General features: G+C 44.6%; 1 pseudogene; it reads right to left on the bottom strand.

Annotated features, from left to right (window-relative positions):
* LOC135537157 (exportin-1-like) overlaps positions 1–9,635 on the bottom strand; it is a 57,944-nt pseudogene extending 48,309 nt beyond the window's left edge.
* Between the last annotated feature and the right edge of the window lie 12,768 nt (positions 9,636–22,403).

Raw genomic sequence — 22,403 nt, forward strand, 5'->3', positions numbered from 1 at the left:
TGTCCCCACTCCTCCCTACTGACTGACTGACTTCAGTCTGCTTTACCCCAATGACTGAGACTTCTCTGTACCTCCTCCTCCAAATGACTGACAGACTCCAGTCTGTCCCCCACTCCTTCCTCCCTAATGACTGACAGACTCCAGTCTGTACCCCACTCCTTCCTCCCTAATGACTGACAGACTGCAGTCTGTACCCCACTCCTTCTCCCTAATGACTGACAGACTCCAGTCTGTACCCCACTCCTTCCTCCCCATAATGACTGACTGACTGCAGTCTGTACCCCAATGACTTCCTCTCCCCACTCCTAATGACTGACTGACTTCAGTCTGTACCCTGCACTCCTTCCTCCCTAATGACTTCAGTCTGTACCCCACTCCCTAATGACTGACAGACTGCAGTCTGTACCCCACTGAAGCAGGTGTAATAGAAAGTGCTGAACAGAACAGAGTCAAAGGGAATGAAAAGGGTAGACCTTGTGTCAGCCTGCCGTCAAAGCCTAGCAGTTTCAAGGTGCACAGGAAGACACACCCCTTTTCCTCCTATTACAACCAATCAACATAACGGAACATTAGGATTCATATCAATAGCAAATAGGAAGTAGTAACAACTTGAATTAATTCAATTCAGTTTCTTTAGGAAAACAAAATTATTTGAAAGTAGTTATCAATTACTAAAAAAAAAAAAAATGTTCACAACAAGTGTTTTTGTCAAAGAAAATGATGCACTGTTGTTGTCTGTTATTTTGACAATAAATGGAGAGAGGAAAAAAAGGTGAATGCAGAATTTAGACAAATCCAAGAGGTGTTTTACCTTTTGTGATTCCTTCTTTCCTGTCTTTTCCTCTAAAGACCTCATTTTGGGACAAGTAAATGAATTTGAAACTATAACAAGACTGTTGGTAGATCAACTCAAGACATTAGTAATGGATGTCGGGGTTGAAGGGCAACAGGCAACAACAAAAAGGCAAAGGCAACCATCACTTTGAGGAAAACTTCAAATTGACATTTCATTTTGAACACTTATAGAAAATACAGAGATCTATACAAGAGCCTCTTTGATGGTTAAACAAATACTGGGACAGGAGAAGCCCTCCCTTTGCCCACCTTAATATGTGTGTTTTGTTTTGCCAAATAAACTGGAAAGTACTACCCATCATTGGGTTGTCAAGTTGATTTGGACGTGTGCGTAGGTTTTCAGTATGTAGGCTATGAGCTGTATGCGAGTGCAAGGAAGGAAGAGAGCTCACCGGCTTGTAGTACTAAAAAACAGAAATGAGTTAGCATTCTCTACTCTCTGCTTCATTGGCCCTTCCTATTGGGGAAATGAATGGGGTTTTGGGGACATATAACTGAACACAAAGGTCTGGAGGTGACCACAGGCTTAGGAGAACTTATGTATGTTTTGTTCTATGATATAATATCAGTCCGTTACCAATGACCTTTAGGGACTATGAAGCCTTTATGTGGTCAGAAAAAGTCTGTTGCCAACTGTCACAGAAATGGAACAACATGAGGTCACAAAGATGTTCACGCCACTACTTAGCTTAACAAGGTAGTGATCTTTCTGCTTACCAGGCTGGTCTATTGTTTTGCTCTTCAGCGGGAGGGGGCTTGTTTTATCGTTACCTCCGAACGGTGTTGTCAAGAGGAGACTTCGGGAAGCTCTTATAAGGTAAGCTAAGCATGGCATCTCCCCCTCCTGTCTGCGTACCCCTTTACAACTAACCAAACCATCTGGGGAGGCAAATATTATAACATACTAACTTAGTGGTATCACAACTAAAACATTCTCTGGCTGTGTTACATGGCTATTTATCGGCTATGAAGTTGTGAAGCTGTGCCTGCAGCGTATTTAACATGTTTTACATTGTCAGCACAACGGTAGCTTATTTTTGATTTACATAAATTCTTAAAAAATTCAGAAAAATGTGTTTTAACTGATGAAGATTATCTCATAGAACAAAACATAAGTTATATTTTCAGCGTTTAGACAACAACAAAAAACATTAATCTCCCCCAATGGATTGCCCAACGAGCCCCGGGGGACTTATCCTCCGTTAGTGCCTACAAAAAGACGCCGCTACTACTGCTCACTATGATTGTGAGCAGTAGTAGTGAGTACCATACTAAGGTATTTCACGTGCAGTGAGTACCATACTAAGTTATTTACGTGTAGTGAGTACCATACTAAGGTATTTACGTGTAGTGAGTACCATACTAAGGTATTTACGTGTAGTGAGTACCATACTAAGGTATTTCACTGTGGAGATGCCTAGTTTGACCATACTGAATGGTATTTCACGTGAGGAGTGAGTAAACCATATCAGTGTTAAACTCCCATTTCAACGTGTAAAGAGTACCATACTAAGCTATTTCACTGTGGAGATGCCTAGTTTGACTCAAATCAGATGGTGAATGGGGGGGGACAGGGGGTCTCTAAGGAAAGTAAACAATAACCTACCATCAGTGTTACAGAACTCCCAAACCTACAGACCAAAAACAACCAAACCATCCATTGGGCTCCAGAAATATTCTATAAAACCATTCTATCAAATCAGATAATTTGTGACAAAACTAGGGATAACCTACCATTGGGCTCGGCAGACAGAACTAAATGATAACCTACCATTGGGCTCGGCAGACAGAACAAATGAACTACCTACCATTGAGACAGAACTAATAACCTACCATTGGGCTCAGCAGACAAAACTAAACGATAACCTACTTTTGAGTGTGTGTGTGTTTTAGTTTGATCCATCGAACCCTGTGTAAAGTTGTTGTTCTATGTAAGAGCGCTGCTGTTGATGCCATATGCTCCTCAAGGGGGAAAGGGCCTAAGTGACAACACTGCATCTGACATTTAGCAGACGTTTTCATCCAAATCCACTTTTAGTCATGTGTGCGTACATGTTTACATACACGTGACGTGGGGAAATGGAACCCACTATCCTGGCGTTTGCAAGCGTAGTGCTCTACCGACTGAGTGACAAGTGAGTTGTAACTACCAGCACCTAACTTCCTCACAGCTGGAGTGCTGCGACCCTCCACCAACGGGTGCTCCCTGCGGGGTTTTGACTTACTTTGGTGTTCATGCTCTGGGAGAACTCCAGTATGGTGTCCACTCTGGTCCAAGCATCCGGGTGCTCTTTCAGCTGGGTCAGAACCTCCTGAGCCAGCCTTTGCTGCAACGCAGGTACAGAAATGGATGAAATACCATTTTGAAACATAGGCACACACCTTTCACACACACACACACACACACACACACAGCCTAAAATGAAGACCCGCCACCTGCCAAATGCAGGTAGATACTGGCATTGGCGAGTAAGATGTCCATTTCAAACCAAATCTTACTGGTCACATACACAGGGTTAGCAGATGTTATTGGTCACATACACAGGGTTAGCAGATGTTATTGGTCACATACACAGGGTTAGCAGATGTTATTGGTCACATACACAGGGTTAGCAGATGTTATTGGTCAGATGTTATTGCGAGTGCAGTGAAATGCTTGTGTTTCTAGTTCCGACAGTGCAGTAACATCTAACAAGTAATCTAACAATTCCACAACAACTACCTAACACACACAAATCTAACAAGTAATCTAACAATTCCACAACAACTACCTAACACACACAAATCTAACAAGTAATCTAACAATTCCACAACAACTACCTAACACACACAAATCTAACAAGTAATCTAACAATTCCACAACAACTACCCAATACACACAAATCTAACAATTCCACACCAACTTCCTAATACACACAAATCTAAAGGGATGGAACAAGAATATATACATTACCATTCAAAAGTTTGGGGTCACTTAGAAATGTCCTTGTTTTTGAAAGAAAAGCACATTTTTGACCATTAAAATAACATCAAACTGATCAGAGATACAGTGTAAACTTTGTTAATTAATGTTGTAAATGACTATTGTAGCTGGAAATGGCTGACTTTTAATGGAATATCTACATAGGCGCACAGAGGCCCATTATCAGCAACCATCACTCCTGTGTTCCAATGGCACGTTGTGTTAGCTAAAGTTTATAATTTTAAAAGGCTAATTGATCATTAGAGAACCATTTTGCAATTATGTTAGCACAGCTGAAAACTGTTCTGATTAAAGAAGCAATAAAACTGGCCTTCTTTAGACTAGTTGAGTATCTGGAGCATCAGCATTTGTGGGTTCGATTACAGGCTCAAAATGGCCAGAAACTAATAACTTTCTTCTGAAACTTGTCAGTCTATTCTTGTTCTGATAAATGAAGGCTATTCCACCGGAGAAATTGCCAAGAAACTGAAGATCTCGTACAACGCTATGTACTACTCCCTTCACAGAACAGAGCAAACTGGCTCTAACCAGAATAGAAAGAGGAGTGGGAGGCCCCGGTGCACAACTGAGCAAGAGGACAAGTACATTAGAGTGTCTAGTTTGAGAAACAGACGCCTCACAAGTCCTCAACTGGCAGCTTCATTAAATATTACCCGCAAAACACCAGTCTCAATGTCAACAGTGAAGAGGCGACTCCGGGATGCTGACCTTCTAGGCAGAGTTGCAAAGACAAAGCCATATCTCAGACTGGCCAATAAAACGAAAAGATTAAGATGGGCAAACACAGACACTGGACAGAGCAACTCCTGCCTAGAAGGGCAGCTAGCATAATTGCAAAAGGGTTTTCTAATGATCAATTAGCCTTTTAAAATGATAAACTTTAGCTAACATAACGTGCCATTGGAACACAGGAGTGATGGTTGCTGATAATGGGCCTCTGTACACCTATGTAGATATTCCAATAAAAAAAAATCTGCCGTTTCCAGCTACAATAGTCATTTTAAAACATTAACAATGTCTACACTGTATTTCTGATCAATTTGATGTTATTTTAATGGACAAAAAAAATGTGCTTTTCTTTCAAAAACAAGGACATTTCTAAGTGACCCCAAACTTTTAAACGGTAGTGTACATATAAACGTTGGCATATTGGTTTAAAAAAATGAAATAAATAAGAACTATACCACATTACTTCTTACTAGTAATACATTTATTATTTTAGATTATAAAGCATTCTCATCCATTTCTGCCATTTTTAACAGAAAATAAATATATATTTTGTCTGGTAAAAAACGTGAGTGGCCGGTACACCAAAACGTGAGTGGCCGGTACACCAAAACGTGAGTGGCCGGTACACCAAAACGTGAGTGACCGGTACACCAAAACGTGAGTGGCCGGTACACCAAAACGTGAGTGACCGGTACACCAAAACGTGAGTGACCGGCACACCAAAACGTGAGTGACCAGCACACCAAAACGTGAGTGACCGGCACACCAAAACGTGAGTGACTGGCACACCAAAACGTGAGTGACTGGCACACCAAAACGTGAGTGACTGGTACATTTTATGCCCTGCACACACACAACATTTAAAAAGGCAGATGCATTTCAACTTAAACCCTTCAACCAATGACAAAGTGTGATAGAAAAGCTGTCCCTGTTAATACATCACAATTTCAGACATTATTTTCTACAATAGTAACTTGTATCTCTCCCTGTTCTTCTATCTGTCCTCCAAAAACTATAAGTAAAACCTTGCAAGGCACCTGAGCAAGCGACCATCATAGCAAAATTACAAATCCCGCAAAACTCCATTAACTTTGTGGTTACTTGACAACTTACAGTTACATTTTAGTCATCTAGCAAACACTCTAATCCAGAGTGACTTCCAGTAAGTACATTCATCTGAAGATAGCTAGGTGGGACAACCACATATCTCAGTCAGAGTAAGTACATCCATCTGAAGATAGCTAGGTGGGACAACCACATATCTCAGTCATAGTCAGTACATTCATCTACAGATAGCTAGGTGGGACAACCACACATCTCAGTCAGAGTCAGTACATTCATCTGAAGATAGCTAGGTGGGACAACCACATATCTCAGTCAGAGTAAGTACATCCATCTGAAGATAGCTAGGTGGGACAACCACATATCTCAGTCAGAGTCAGTACATTCATCTGAAGATAGCTAGGTGGGACAACCACATATCTCAGTCAGAGTCAGTACATTCATCTGAAGATAGCTAGGTGGGACAACCACATATCTCAGTCATAGTCAGTACATCCATCTGAAGATAGCTAGGTGGGACAACCACATATCTCAGTCAGAGTAACTACATCCATCTGAAGATAGCTAGGTGGGACATGCCACATATCTCAGTCAGAGTAAGTACATCCATCTGAAGATAGCTAGGTGGGACAACCACATATCTCAGTCAGAGTCAGTACATTCATCTGAAGATAGCTAGGTGGGACATGCCACATATCTCAGTCAGAGTCAGTACATTCATCTGAAGATAGCTAGGTGGGACATGCCACATATCTCAGTCAGAGTCAGTACATTCATCTGAAGATAGCTAGGTGGGACAACCACATATCTCAGTCAGAGTCAGTACATTCATCTGAAGATAGCTAGGTGGGACAACCACATATCTCAGTCATAGTCAGTACATTCATCTGAAGATAGCTAGGTGGGACAACCACATATCTCAGTCATAGTCTCATTCATCTGAAGATAGCTAGGTGGGACATTCATCTGAAGATAAGATAGCTAGGTGGGACAACCACATATCTCAGTCAGAGTAAGTACATCCATCTGAAGATCAATGGTAGTAAGTGGGACAGTGGTAGTATATCTGGTAGTCAGAGTCAGTGGTAGTACATCCATCTGGAAAGTCAATGGTAGTAAGGGGGGGGAGTCAGTGGTAGTAAGGGGGAGGAGTCAGTGGTAGTAAGGGGGGAGTCAGTGGTAGTAAGGGGGGAAGTCAGTGGTAGTATCAGTGGTAGTAAGGGGGGAAGTCAGTGGTAGTAAGGGGGGTAAGTCAGTGGTAGTAAGGGGGGAAGTCAGTGGTAGTAAGGGGGGGGGGAGTCAGTGGTAGTAAGGGGGAAGTCAGTGGTAGTAAGGGGGGGAAGTCAGTGGTAGTAAGGGGGGAAGTCCGTGGTAGTTCCGTGGTAGTAAGGGGGGAGTCAGTGGTAGTAAGGGGGAAAGGTCAGCAGCACTACTTACCTGTGTTCCGACCCCGTGGTACAGACAGTTGACCACGTTGTCCAACAGGTTGATGTCTAGTTTCTGGCTGAAGTCTAGCAGCTGCTGCGCTGCATGGTCTGCTAACACTGTCATAACTGCTGGCATGGAGCTCTGCAAGGATGGACAGCAAGGAGGGGGTTAGACTGTGTGTGTGTGTGTTATGACTGACAGAGGCAGAGAAAACATTCAACAGCAACAGGCAGAGAGTCATGTGAATGAATGGAGCATTCCAACCAGCTCACCACCTCTCCCAACCCCCTTCCCCTGCTCCCCAGTCAGTTACATACATGCACAGGATGCTGGTGGCTCCTTAAATTGGGGAGGATGGCTCAAAGTGATGGCAGCAAAGGAATCAATGTAAAGATGTCGAACTCATCAAACACGCAGCTTCCATGCGTTTGATACCATTCTATTCCAGACATTAGTATGAGCTGTCCTCCTCACAGCAACCTCCTGTGACACACCCCTCCTCCTCATCTCCACTAGTAAACAAGCATGACATGAGCTGGCCCCTTGCTCACTTTTTCCAATAAGTTATATCTTGTCACACAAACTACTCAAAGCTATAAATAAGAAAATACACTGAAAAACAAAACACAATGACAGCTAAGTTTAGATCAGGCATATACGCTTTCCATAAAGGAACATTCTGACAGTTGTATTTTGACAATTCATAAAAAGCTTTTTCTGATATCGTTTAATAAACAAACATGTGTGACATACTGAAAATATCACATTATCATGCCACCTCCATAACACAATTTAACCACGTGCCACAGAACGTCACTTTGTTTACATCTGCACCTGCCAGGCGTGGCTATTTTGAAGTTCAAACACACCTTAAAATGTTACAGTAAACACTGATGAATGTAGAAGAATACTGAAATAAGCTGCTTTATCGTCTTATATCAATCAGTTTATCTACCGTGTGACCCTGTAGTTAACGTTAGGTATTATTGGGTGCGTTCCAGGTCTATATAATGCCGCGTTCAAAACAACTGGGTGCATGGAAAAATACAAAGTCAAATCATGACATCATTGATCTTCGGGTGGGAAAGTCGGAGCTCTAGAAGGAGGCCCGACGTCCCGAGTTTGATGACTATTCAAATCGATTTTTCCCAGTCAGAGATCGTTTTTTTCCCGACAGCTGAAGTCGGTACGTCGGAGATGTACTAGTTCCCAGTATATTTGAACGCGGCAATAAAACATGCGCTAAGCAGCCCACGTGACATTTATCCATTACCTGCAACACTTCGTAAACGATAACAACTTAGCGAAACTGGAAACAGGTAAGGCTAGTTTACAAGTTCGTTTCAATTGGCGGAAAATTCAACGATCTCAATTCGATTAAAAAAATGTAAAATAGTAAATAGACACAGCACCACCAGCGCATTGCCCTGGCTACATTGCCCTGATTCTGATTCGATGCCAAGCTATTGATAGGACTGTCGTTGATACCAAGACAAAAGGAAGTCTATGTCACCAGAGAAAACGTGTGGTCCTCCATAGCAGGCTATCATCACCCTGACTCCCAGACACACGCCTCCCCTACCCCTCCCACTCCACGCTTATCAAAGGGAAGGCTTGCGTCCTTTACTACCCAGACAGTTAACTGTACAGCTAGTAATACACGCCTAACAAAATAGCTTCTTTTTATATAAGTTTGAAAAGTAGCCATGACCCTAATGCATCTTAATGTTTTTATGCCTTACTAAAATAACAACTAACTTTGCCGTCCAAACACGGCGCATCACTGGTAAAGTTAGCACAATTAACGTTAGAAAACTAGCAACAAAATACATCCGCTCACACCACGGACGCTGTTTCTGAGGAAGGACTGGATGAATTAATTCATTATTTTTTTGTTTGTCGTCCCCCCAGTCCTCAGCATTGCTTGCTATCATCACCACACCACTCACACCCAACCCTCGCGGACTTTCTCACACACCAGCATCCCTTGTAAAGTGCATCACACAGCAACGTTGCCACTTACTTACCTAACTAGTAGTTACACTTTATTACTGGATGCTCTCTGGATTTTACATTCCAAAAGTGAAATTAAAGTCTAAAATATTTTTTTTTTCTACCCCCCCCCCAAGTCAAATGCTACTTTGCACCCCTGAGTTACCTACCAAAAGTCCAAGCCTCTGACTGAAAGAAGATTGGCTTTTTTCCCCACAGGGAAGCTTGCTACAAGGTGATATACAATATCGTTGTTGTTTAGTCAGAAATAGACTGGCTAACGTTACTGTTATCTCTGACACGTTAGCTGGCTCCAATTCCAGAAGGTGTATATTGATGGCTAGTTAATAAGGATCACAGATGTGGATTCCGCAACTATTATCACGGTACGCTCAATAATATACTCCGATTCATTTTACGAAATAAAAATAAATCTTAATTTACAATTTAATTCTTTAACTATAATGTTGGTTTTTTTTGTTGCAGCGGGGCGGTTTGAGAGATTGTATTCCTGCGCCTCTTCTCCTCGTTGAAGCAACTAACTCACATAACCGGTTGAAACCGGTTCAGACTGGGAGATTCCATCTCGGTTTAGTTTTCAGCCGATGGCGCCGCGGAAAGTTTGGACTAACGTCACGCCCATTTTACACTCCCATTGGTGAAGTTGTTTTTTACGGACATCGTTGCTTGAACTCTATTGGGTAACTCTGTTGTCAATCAATTTAAATTCGTCCAGGCACCCACGCGACTGCTCCGCCCGTGGTCAGAAAAAAGAGGGCGGATTCCGATCAAGCAGAATGGACTTTTCAATGCCTCAACGTGAATGGCAAATAGTGCTTTCAATATTGTTTTGCCATTGTGTGCGCGTTTGTTAACAATCAACAATCACTTTGCAACTTGAGAAGTGTCGCTAGTATTGCACAATAGCCTTGACTTGATTGACGTTTAGAGAAATGTATTTTTCCAACACTGTATCCATTGCAAAAGGATGTGTGACTTATCAACAGCATTTCGTTTCGTTATCGACCCAGCTCACCATCACGCTGTTTTGTTGTGATCATGACATTGCAATTCACTAGTCTGTGCTGTGCAACCTACACGAGATACAAAGATGAAACGTGTTTACATTAGGTAAAGGAGATACAGTCCACAATACAATCGCCTGACTCGTGAGCCTGTTGCTGGTAATTTTCCACCAGCCACGAGTGGGAGTGGTTACAATGAATCCGCGCACTGCACAAGTTTACAAAAATGACATGGAAGGGAAATGTCCACGCTATGTGGTGTCCCTCTTCAGTTCAGAACATGACGTTAGCATCAAAGACCATGTAACATTAGTCCCGATTGCAATTTAGGAGAGTTAAACAAATATGCAGTATCATTGCTGCTCTCTGTAAAGGATGCAAACATGACAGCGTTTTTTTAAACCCTAACTGTCACGTGACCCAGCGTGCCACTTGATGGAAAAATACTGGATTTAGTGTCGGCAAGCCGTACTAGTAAAGTCATCCGCTAACATAATTGAGAGCGAGGTTTCAGAAGGACGTACGTTCCATTATTCTATAGGCTACCTTACCCAGCAACACAACGCTGTTACCCTCAAATTCAATGTGCTCAGTGTGATTTGAGCTATCATAGAGAGAGACATTAATGACAGATTTTCAATCATTACATGGCTATTACACACGTGCAATAATCAGTGTGTGGTTTTAATTGTCTATAGTTTTGCACACAAACAAACATGGTCATCAATTAAGCAGGCCATGCACAATGTCATTGCATGCTATTCTGCACAAGTTTGATTGCCATTTTACAATGCACACTACATGACCAAAAGTATGTGGACACCCCTTCAAATTAGTGGATTAGGCTATTTCAGCCACACCTGTTGAGCACACCGGCATGCAATCTCCATAGACAAACATTGGCAGTAGAATGGCCCATACTGAAGAGCTCAGTGATATTCAACATGGCACTGTCATAGGCTGCAACCTTGACAACAAGTCAGTTTGACAAATTTCTGCCCTGCTAGAGCTGCCCGTGTCAAGTAAGTGCTGTTATTGTGAATTGGAAACGTCTAGGAGCAACAACGGCTCAGCCCTAAGTGGTAGGCCACACAAGTTCTATGGGACCACCGAGTGCTGAAGGGTGTAGCGCACAAATATTGCCTGTCCTCAGTTGCAACACTCACAGCTTGTGGAAAGCCTTTCCATAAGAGTGGAGGATGTTATAGCAGCAAAGGAGGGACCAACTCCATAGTAATGCACATGATTTTGGAATGAGATGTTCGACGAACAGATGTCCAGTGGAAGTTCACATTTTTCTTTTTTTGGTCAAATGTTAATTCACCCGTATTCTACAAAGCTCTTTGGGTTGAAGAATATTTGTTAATTCACCCGTATTCTACAAACATTTAAGTCTTTGGGTTGAAGAACATCATTCTATTTTTGTTAATTTTGTTAATTCACCCTACAAAGCTCTTTGGGTTGAAGAATTTCTACAAAGCTCTTTGGGTTGAAGAATATTTGTTAATTCACCCGTATTCTACAAAGCTCTTTGGGTTGAAGAATATTTGTTAATTCACCCGTTTTCTACAAAGCTCTTTGGGTTGAAGAATATTTGTTAATTCACCCGTATTCTACAAAGCTCTTTGGGTTGAAGAATATTAGTTAATTCACCTGTATTCTACAAAGCTCTTTGGGTTGAAGAATATTTGTTAATTCACCCGTTTTCTACAAAGCTCTTTGGGTTTAAGCCTATTTTAACAATATGTGTTGGCTACACACAGAATTTTTTTTTATCTTCCTGTCTATGTGTGAACGTGATGCCTTCACTAGCCAACTACAGCCAAGCCTGAAAGATAACTGCAATGAAGAGTCATTTAGGTAAACCATATATAGAAATATACACACAAGCCAAGATAAGTCCTCAGCCATGCAGGTCATTCAATAAATGTTTGAAAGAGTGTGTACAGTCCCCTCTGGCTTAGATTTTCTCTCATCTTCTTCCCCTTCTCTTGAAGTCAATGTGAAATTCCAAGAAATTCCACCTTGAAAGTAAAACAAACTGGGCTGTCGTCTTTCCAGGAACTTGAGAGAAAAGCGTTTGAGGAACCTCCCTCAGTGATCTCAGCTCCGTCAGGTTAACATTTAACAGGTCGACAAACGGACGGCTCAAATGGCACCCCAGTCCCTTATGGCTCTGGTCAAAAGTAGTGCATTATATAGGGCCCTGGTTGACAGTAGTGTATTATATAGGAACCTGGTTGACAATAGTGCATTATATAGGGCCCTGGTTGACAGTAGTGTATTATATAGGGCCCTGGTTGACAGTAGTGCATTATATAAGTGCCCTGGTTGACAGTAGTGCATTATATAGGGCCCTGGTTGAAAGTAGTGCATTATATAGGACCCTGGTTGACAGTAGTGCATTATATAGGGCCCTGGTTGACAGTAGTGCATTATATAGGGCCCTGGTTGACAGTAGTGCATTATATAGGGCCCTGGTTGACAGTAGTGCATTATATAGGGCCCTGGTTGACAGTAGTGCATTATATAGGGCCCTGGTTGACAGTAGTACATTATATAGGGCCCAGGTTGACAGTAGTGCATTATATAGGTCCCTGGTTGACAGTAGTGCATTATATAGGGCCCTGGTTGACAGTAGTGCATAATATAGGGACCTGGTTGACAGTAGTGCATTTTAAAGGGAATAGGATGCCATTTGGGATGCAAAGTGTGTGGATTATATTGGGCCCTGGTCAAAGGTAGCTTGTCTGATTTGAATACAATATATTAACAGATTGGCAGACAAATCAGACAGCATATGATTGACACCCGTAGTACATTATATGGGGCCCATGGTTTTGTTTGAGGGTTGACAGTAGTACTGGATTATATGGTTTTGTTTGAGGGTTGTTTTACAGTGTGCAATATCTACTTCTCTCGTACCCATGGTTTTGTTTGAGGGTGGTTTACACCCGTTGTAATATCTGGACTTCTCTCCTCACTCTCATGGTTTTGTTTGAGGGTTGTTTTACACCCGTGTGTAATATCTGGACTTCTCTCGTACCCATGGTTTTGTTTGAGGGTTGTTTTACATTGTAATATCTGGCCTCTCGTACTCTCATGGTTTTGTTTGAGGGTTGTTTTACACCCGTGTGTAATATCTGGACTTCTCTCTCTCATGGTTTTGTTTGAGGGTTGTTTTACACCCGTAATATCTGGACCCTGGTACTCACATTGTTTTACACCCGTGTGTAATATCTGGACTTCTCTCGCCCTGTGGTTTTGTTTGAGGGTTGTTTTACACCCGTTATAATATCTGGCCCTGTACTTTCATGGTTTTGTTTGACAGTTGTTTTACACCCGTTATATATCTGGACCCTGGTTGACATGGTTTTGTTTGATTGTTTTACACCCGGGCCCTGGTTCTCAGTAGTGCATGGTTTTGTTTGAGGGTTGTTTTACACCCGTGTGTAATATCTGGACTTCTCTCTATAAATGGTTTTGTTTGAGGATGTTTGTTTTACACCCTGTGTAATATCTGGACTTCTCTCGTACTCTCATTGTTTTACACCCGTGTGTAATATCTGGACTTCTCTGTCTCTCGTGGTTTTGTTTGACAATATTTTAACCCGTTGTAATATCTGGACAAATCAGACTTTCATGGTTTTGTTTGAGGGTTGTTTTACACCCGTGTGTAATATCTGGACTTCTCTCGTACTCTCATGGTTTTGTTTGAGGGTTGTTTTACACCCGTGTGTAATATCTGGACTTCTCTCGTACTCTCATTGTTTTACACCCGTTTTATCTGTTTGAGGGTTGTTTTACACCCGTGTGTAATATCTGGACTTCTCTCGTACTTTCATGGTTTTGTTTGAGGGTTGTTTTACACCCGTGTGTAATATCTGGACTTCTCTCGTACTCTCATGGTTTTGTTTGAGGGTTGTTTTACACCCGTGTGTAATATCTGGACTTCTCTCGTACTCTCATGGTTTTGTTTGAGGGTTGTTTTACACCTGTGTGTAATATCTGGAGTCTCTATTACTCTCATGGTTTTGTTGAAGGGTTATTTAATTTACATAGAGGGATATACCTCTATTCTTATTTTAAAAAGGGATATAGCCACCTCTAAACGTATTATAAGTGCACTATTTTGACTGAGTAATGTTTGCAAATATTGACTGACCAATGTGCAGCTGTCACTGGACTTTTAAAAGTCCCTCCATACGGTCAGCTTTCACTCCATATCATATTATAGAGATATATTCTACCTATTCTATGTTTCTATAGCATGCATAATTTAGCTATCCTGTCATGACATGTCCCAATAAAACTATTCAAATGAACCTGTCAGAGAAAAAAAGTCACTTTTTGACTTCAGAGAGAGAGAGCGGTATTATTTGAAAATGAAAAATGGTTAGTCTGCCTGTGATTTGTGCCCCTCCCTTCCTCCTTTCCCCTGTCAACAGCTCTCACTCTCTCTCTCTCTCTCTCTCTCTCTCTCTCTCTCTCTCGCACAGGAATTCATTGTTACACATGTGCGAGAATTGGAAGTGAGCAACCAAACCCGCTCACTCAGGATTAGACTGGTCAAATCTTGTTCTGTCTGGTTGTGATTGGGGACAGCTCATTTACATACATTATTCATTACATCATAATAGGGTTCTGACCCTGGTGTTCTTGGAGTTCCACCACAACAAACCTATATTGACTTCTGTTGTTGTTGCACAGCCAGTGCAGTGTGTTATTAGATATAATACAGACTAGTGGAGATATTGGAACTCTGGCAAGGTTTGGGAGAGCATGTAGATTGATACTAGCCTGCAAAGTAGAGGGGGGATAAAGTCTGTCTGACACTTGTCAGGTTGTTATTGTGGTGTTGTTTTCAAACCAGTGTATATGGAAGCTGTTTGTGATAAATTACATGGTAGTAGATGTGTTAGGGATCCTCAGTTGTTGAAAATCATAGAAAATAATTTGAGTTATTTAATAGTGGTATGGTATTAGTACACACTGTTTCCATATTGTAATGTTTTGAGGAAAATACTATCATAGTGTGTCGTAGTGGTGTGTATATACACGCCTCTCACTCAGTAAACTATAAACAGCGCCACCTTGTGTCTTCAGAAGTGAACTGGTGAGATTGCTGTGCAAATTAAAGCCTACAGCGCCTACTAGTGGTTGAAACAAAAACCTTACGTGCAAGAGCTACTTTGAAGTATCGGAAATTAGGACTGATTGACTTCACGAGATCGTTCCATTGTGGTGGAAAACAGGCTATTTGTTTGGCACTATTGAGAGACGGACACAGCACTCTTCCTTTCCTATTTATACTTTCATTTTCCATCTACAAAGACGACAACAGCACAGTGACAAACATCTGGGGGGGGGCGGGGTTGTGTTCTGGCCATGGTCACTCATATGGAGGTAGTGATGGGGGGTTGTGTTCTGGCCATGGTCACTCATATGGAGGTAGTGATGGGGGGGTTGTGTTCTGGCCATGGTCACTCACATGGAGGTAGTGATGGGGGGTTGTGTTCTGGCCATGGTCACTCACATGGAGGTAGTGATGGGGGGTTGTGTTCTGGCCATGGTCACTCACATGGAGGTAGTGATGGGGGGTTGTGTTCTGGCCATGGTCACTCACATGGAGGTAGTGATGGGGGGGTTGTGTTCTGGCCATGGTCACTCACATGGAGGTAGTGATGGGGGGGTTGTGTTCTGGCCATGGTCACTCACATGGAGGTAGTGATGGGGGGGTTGTGTTCTGGCCATGGTCACTCACATGGAGGTAGTGATGGGGGGTTGTGTTCTGGCCATGGTCACTCACATGGAGGTAGTGATGGGGGGTTGTGTTCTGGCCATGGTCACTCACATGGAGGTAGTGATGGGGGGTTGTGTTCTGGCCATGGTCACTCACATGGAGGTAGTGATGGGGGGTTGTGTTCTGGCCATGGTCACTCACATGGAGGTAGTGATGGGGGGGTTGTGTTCTGGCCATGGTCACTCACATGGAGGTAGTGATGGGGGGTTGTGTTCTGGCCATGGTCACTCACATGGAGGTAGTGATGGGGGGTTGTGTTCTGGCCATGGTCACTCACATGGAGGTAGTGATGGGGGGGGTTGTGTTCTGGCCATGGTCACTCACATGGAGGTAGTGATGGGGGGTTGTGTTCTGGCCATGGTCACTCACATGGAGGTAGTGATGGGGGGTTGTGTTCTGGCCATGGTCACTCACATGGAGGTAGTGATGGGGGGGGTTGTGTTCTGGCCATGGTCACTCATATGGAGGTAGTGATGGGGGGTTGTGTTCTGGCCATGGTCACTCATATGGAGGTAGTGATGGGGGGGTTGTGTTCTGGCCATGGTCACTCATATGGAGGTAGTGATGGGGGGTTGTGTTCTGGCCATGGTCACTCATATGGAGGTAGTGATGGGGGGGTTGTGTTCTGGCCATGGTCACTCATATGGAGGTAGTGATGGGGGGGTTGTGTTCTGGCCATGGTCACTCATATGGAGGTAGTGATGGGGGGTTGTGTTCTGGCCATGGTCACTCACATGGAGGTAGTGATGGGGGGGTTATGTTCTGGCCATGGTCACTCACATGATGGGGGGTTGTGTTCTGGCCATGGTCACTCACATGGAGGTAGTGATGGGGGGTTGTGTTCCGGCCATGGTCACTCACATGGAGGTAGTGATGGGGGGGTTGTGTTCTGGCCATGGTCACTCACATGGAGGTAGTGATGGGGGGGGTTGTGTTCTGGCCATGGTCACTCACATGGAGGTAGTGATGGGGGGTTGTGTTCTGGCCATGGTCACTCACATGGAGGTAGTGATGGGGGGGTTGTGTTCTGGCCATGGTCACTCATATGGAGGTAGTGATGGGGGGTTGTGTTCTGGCCATGGTCACTCACATGGAGGTAGTGATGGGGGGGGTTGTGTTCTGGCCATGGTCACTCACATGGAGGTAGTGATGGGGGGTTGTGTTCTGGCCATGGTCACTCATATGGAGGTAGTGATGGGGGGTTGTGTTCTGGCCATGGTCACTCACATGGAGGTAGTGATGGGGGGGTTGTGTTCTGGCCATGGTCACTCACATGGAGGTAGTGATGGGGGGTTGTGTTCCGGCCATGGTCACTCACATGGAGGTAGTGATGGGGGGGTTGTGTTCCGGCCATGGTCACTCACATGGAGGTAGTGATGGGGGGTTGTGCTCCGGCCATGGTCACTCACATGGAGGTAATGATGGGGGGTTGTGTTCTGGCCATGTTCACTCATATGGAGGTAGTGATGGGGGGTTGTGTTCTGGCCATGGTCACTCACATGGGGTAGTGATGGGGGGTTGTGTTCTGGCCATGGTCACTCACATGGAGGTAGTGATGGGGGGTTGTGTTCCGGCCATGGTCACTCACATGGAGTAGTGATGGGGGGGGGTTGTGTTCTGGCCATGGTCACTCACATGGAGGGAGTGATGGGGGGGGGAGTTGTGTTCTGTCCATGGTCACTCACATGGAGGTAGTGATGGGGGGGTTGTGTTCTGGCCATGGTCACTCACATGGAGGTGGTGATGGGGTGGGGGTTGTGTTTGGTACACTGGGTGGGTTCCTGCCAGTAAAATTATCAATGAAAACATGACAATAGATAATGGGGGTCAGAGGGCAGGGAGTGGTATGGTAGGCAGTGGTATGGTAGGGAGTAGTATGCTAGGGAGTGGTATGGTAGGGAGTAGTATGCTAGGGAGTGGTATGCTAGGGAGTGGTATGCTAGGGAGTGGTATGTTAGGGAGTGGTATGGTAGGGAGTGGTATGCTAGGGAGTGGTATGTTAGGGAGTGGTATGGTAGGGAGTGGTATGCTAGGGAGTGGTATGCTAGGGAGTGGTATGGTAGGGAGTGGTATGGTAGGGAGTGGTATGCTAGGGAGTGGTATGGTAGGGAGTGGTATGGTAGGGAGTGGTGTGGTAGGGAGTATGCTAGGGAGTGGTATGCTAGGGAGTGGTATGGTAGGGAGTGGTATGGTAGGGAGTGGTGTGGTAGGGAGTAGTATGCTAGGGAGTGGTATGGTAGGGAGTGGTATGCTAGGGAGTGGTATGTTAGGGAGTGGTATGGTAGGGAGTGGTATGCTAGGGAGTGGTATGTTAGGGAGTGGTATGGTAGGGAGTGGTATGGTAGGGAGTGGTATGCTAGGGAGTGGTATGGTAGGGAGTGGTATGGTAGGGAGTGGTATGCTAGGGAGTGGTATGGTAGGGAGTGGTATGGTAGGGAGTGGTATGCTAGGGAGTGGTATGCTAGGGAGTGGTATGGTAGGGAGTGGTATGCTAGGGAGTGGTATGCTAGGGAGTGGTATGTTAGGGAGTGGTATGGTAGGGAGTGGTATGCTAGGGAGTGGTATGCTAGGGAGTGGTATGCTAGGGAGTAGTATGCTAGGGAGTGGTATGGTAGGGAGTAGTATGCTAGGGAGTGGTATGGTAGGGAGTAGTATGGTAGGGAGTGGTATGCTAGGGAGTGGTATGGTAGGGAGTAGTATGCTAGGGAGTGGTATGGTAGGGAGTAGTATGCTAGGGAGTGGTATGGTAGGGAGTAGTATGCTAGGGAGTGGTATGCTAGGGAGTGGTATGCTAGGGAGTGGTATGCTAGGGAGTGGTATGGTAGGGAGTAGTATGCTAGGGAGTGGTATGGTAGGGAGTGGTATGCTAGGGAGTGGTATGGTAGGGAGTAGTATGCTAGGGAGTGGTATGGTAGGGAGTGGTATGCTAGGGAGTGGTATGCTAGGGAGTGGTATGCTAGGGAGTGGTATGGTAGGGAGTGGTATGCTAGGGAGTGGTATGGTAGGGAGTAGTATGCTAGGGAGTGGTATGGTAGGGAGTAGTATGCTAGGGAGTGGTATGGTAGGCAGTGGTATGCTAGGGAGTGGTATGGTAGGGAGTGGTATGCTAGGGAGTGGTATGCTAGGGAGTGGTATGTTAGGGAGTGGTATGGTAGGGAGTGGTATGCTAGGGAGTGGTATGGTAGGGAGTGGTATGGTAGGGAGTGGTATGCTAGGGAGTGGTATGGTAGGGAGTGGTATGGTAGGGAGTGGTATGCTAGGGAGTGGTATGCTAGGGAGTGGTATGGTAGGGAGTGGTATGCTAGGGAGTGGTATGCTAGGGAGTGGTATGTTAGGGAGTGGTATGGTAGGGAGTGGTATGCTAGGGAGTGGTATGCTAGGGAGTGGTATGGTAGGGAGTAGTATGCTAGGGAGTGGTATGGTAGGGAGTAGTATGCTAGGGAGTGGTATGGTAGGGAGTAGTATGGTAGGGAGTGGTATGCTAGGGAGTGGTATGGTAGGGAGTAGTATGCTAGGGAGTGGTATGGTAGGGAGTAGTATGCTAGGGAGTGGTATGGTAGGGAGTAGTATGCTAGGGAGTGGTATGCTAGGGAGTGGTATGCTAGGGAGTGGTATGCTAGGGAGTGGTATGGTAGGGAGTAGTATGCTAGGGAGTGGTATGGTAGGGAGTGGTATGCTAGGGAGTGGTATGGTAGGGAGTAGTATGCTAGGGAGTGGTATGGTAGGGAGTGGTATGCTAGGGAGTGGTATGGTAGGGAGTGGTATGCTAGGGAGTGGTATGGTAGGGAGTGGTATGCTAGGGAGTGGTATGGTAGGGAGTAGTATGCTAGGGAGTGGTATGGTAGGGAGTTGTATGCTAGGGAGTGGTATGGTAGGGAGTGGTATGCTAGGGAGTGGTATGGTAGGGAGTGGTATGGTAGGGAGTGGTATGCTAGGGAGTGGTATGGTAGGGAGTAGTATGCTAGGGAGTGGTATGGTAGGGAGTAGTATGCTAGGGAGTGGTATGGTAGGGAGTGGTATGCTAGGGAGTGGTATGGTAGGGAGTAGTATGCTGGAGTGGTATGGTAGGGAGTAGTATGCTAGGGAGTGGTATGGTAGGGAGTAGTATGCTAGGGAGTAGTATGCTAGGGAGTAGTATGCTAGGGAGTAGTATGGTAGGGAGTAGTATGCTAGGGAGTGGTATGGTAGGGAATGGTTTGGTAGGGAGTGGTATGCTAGGGAGTGGTATGGTAGGGAGTAGTATGCTAGGGAGTAGTATGCTAGGGAGTGGTATGGTAGGGAGTGGTATGGTAGGGAGTGGTATGCTAGGGAGTGGTATGGTAGGGAGTAGTATGCTAGGGAGTGGTATGTTAGGGAGTAGTATGCTAGGGAGTAGTATGCTAGGGAGTGGTATGCTAGGGAGTAGTATGGTAGGGAGTGGTATGTTAGGGAGTAGTATGTTAGGGAGTGGTATGTTAGGGAGTAGTATGCTAGGGAGTAGTATGCTAGGGAGTGGTATGGTAGGGAGTAGTATGCTAGGGAGTGGTATGGTAGGGAGTAGTATGCTAGGGAGTGGTATGTTAGGGAGTAGTATGCTAGGGAGTGGTATGTTAGGGAGTGGTATGCTAGGGAGTGGTATGGTAGGGAGTAGTATGCTAGGGAGTGGTATGGTAGGGAGTAGTATGCTAGGGAGTGGTATGGTAGGGAGTAGTATGCTAGGGAGTGTATGCTAGGGAGTGGTATGGTAGGGAGTGGTATGCTAGGGAGTGGTATGCTAGGGAGCAGTATGCTAGGGAGTATGCTAGGGAGCAGTATGCTAGGGAGTGGTATGCTAGGGAGTAGTATGTAGGGAGTAGTATGCTAGGGAGTGGTATGCTAGGGAGTAGTATGCTAGGGAGTGGTATGCTAGGGAGTGGTATGCTAGGAGTAGTATGCTAGGGAGTAGTATGCTAGGGAGTGGTATGCTAGGGAGTAGTATGCTAGGGAGTGGTATGCTAGGGAGTGGTATGCTAGGGAGTAGTATGCTAGGGAGTGGTATGCTAGGGAGTGGTATGCTAGGGAGTGGTATGCTAGGGAGTATGCTAGGGAGTGGTATGCTAGGGAGTGGTATGCTAGGGAGTGGTATGCTAGGGAGTGGTATGCTAGGGAGTGGTATGCTAGGGAGTGGTATGGGGAGTAGTATGCTAGGGAGTGGTGTGCTAGGGAGTGGTGTGCTAGGGAGTGGTATGCTAGGGAGTATGCTAGGGAGTGGTGTGGTAGGGAGCGGTATGGTAGGGAGTGGTATGCTAGGGAGTAGTATGCTAGGGAGTGGTATGGTAGGGAGTGGTGTGGTAGGGAGTGGTATGCTTGGGAGTGGTGCGCGATGTGCCTGTCTCCGGAGCCTGACCAGAAGACCTCTTTGTTTGCCCCTTTTACGGCGACGTTGTTTTGGGTCGCCGGCTGGGATCCGATTGGGTGGTGGGCAAAACACAGGATCTGTTCGGGAAAGTCGTATTGCTGGTCGTACTGACGGTGAGTTGACGTTGCTCTTATATCCAGTAGTTCCTCCAGACTGTATGTAATAAAACCTAAGATGACCTGGGGTACCAATGTAAGAAATAACACAAAAAAAAAACTAAATACTGCATAGTTTCCGAGGAACGTGAAGCGAGGTGGCCATCTCTGTCGGCACCGGAAGTTTGAGGGGGGGGGCGCTCCACTGCTCCCCCCGAGAGAAATGATGGCACTCAGGGAAAGTCTAGGTGGGATTTGGGCTGAGGAACAACTTAAACTGGTCAAATACCTCCGTGTGATGTACAGCTGGATGGGATGAATCCCCACCCCAATAACCTGTTATTCTGAGACACTGGACATCTGACAAGTCAAGTATCGACCAGGATTGGGGTCAATTCCATTTCATTTCCAATTCTCTTCAATGAGGAACATTTGGAATTAGAATTGGAACAACCCTGGTAGATACAGGTAGATGATGGGAATAGCTTGTTCCATCAACCTGGGGGAGGACATTATATACAGAATACACATTACATATGCATAATGTGTTCTAAATCGCATTACAGATGCATAATGTGTTCTAAATCGCATTACAGATGCATAATGTGTTCTAAATCACATCACATATGCATAGTGTTCTAAATCACATCACATATGCATTATGTGTTCTAAATCACATGACATATGCATAATGTGTTCTAAATCACATTACATATGCATAATGTGTTCTAAATCACATTACATATGCATAATGTGTTCTAAATCACATTACATACAGTGGGGCAAAAAGTATTTAGTCAGCCACCAATTGTGCAAGTTCTCCCACTTAAAAAGATGAGGCCTGTAATTTTCATCATAGATACACTTAAACTCTGGACAGACAAAATGAGAAAATCCAGAAAATCACATTGTAGGATTTTTAATGAATTTATTTGAAAATTATGGTGGAAAATAAGTATTTGGTCAATAACAAAAGTTTATCTCAATACTTTGTTATATACCCTTTGTTGGCAATGACAGAGGTCAAACGTTTTCTGTAAGTCTTCACAGGTAA

Source organism: Oncorhynchus masou, unplaced genomic scaffold (genome assembly GCF_036934945.1).
Source record: "Oncorhynchus masou masou isolate Uvic2021 unplaced genomic scaffold, UVic_Omas_1.1 unplaced_scaffold_714, whole genome shotgun sequence".
Lineage (NCBI taxonomy): Eukaryota > Metazoa > Chordata > Actinopteri > Salmoniformes > Salmonidae > Oncorhynchus > Oncorhynchus masou.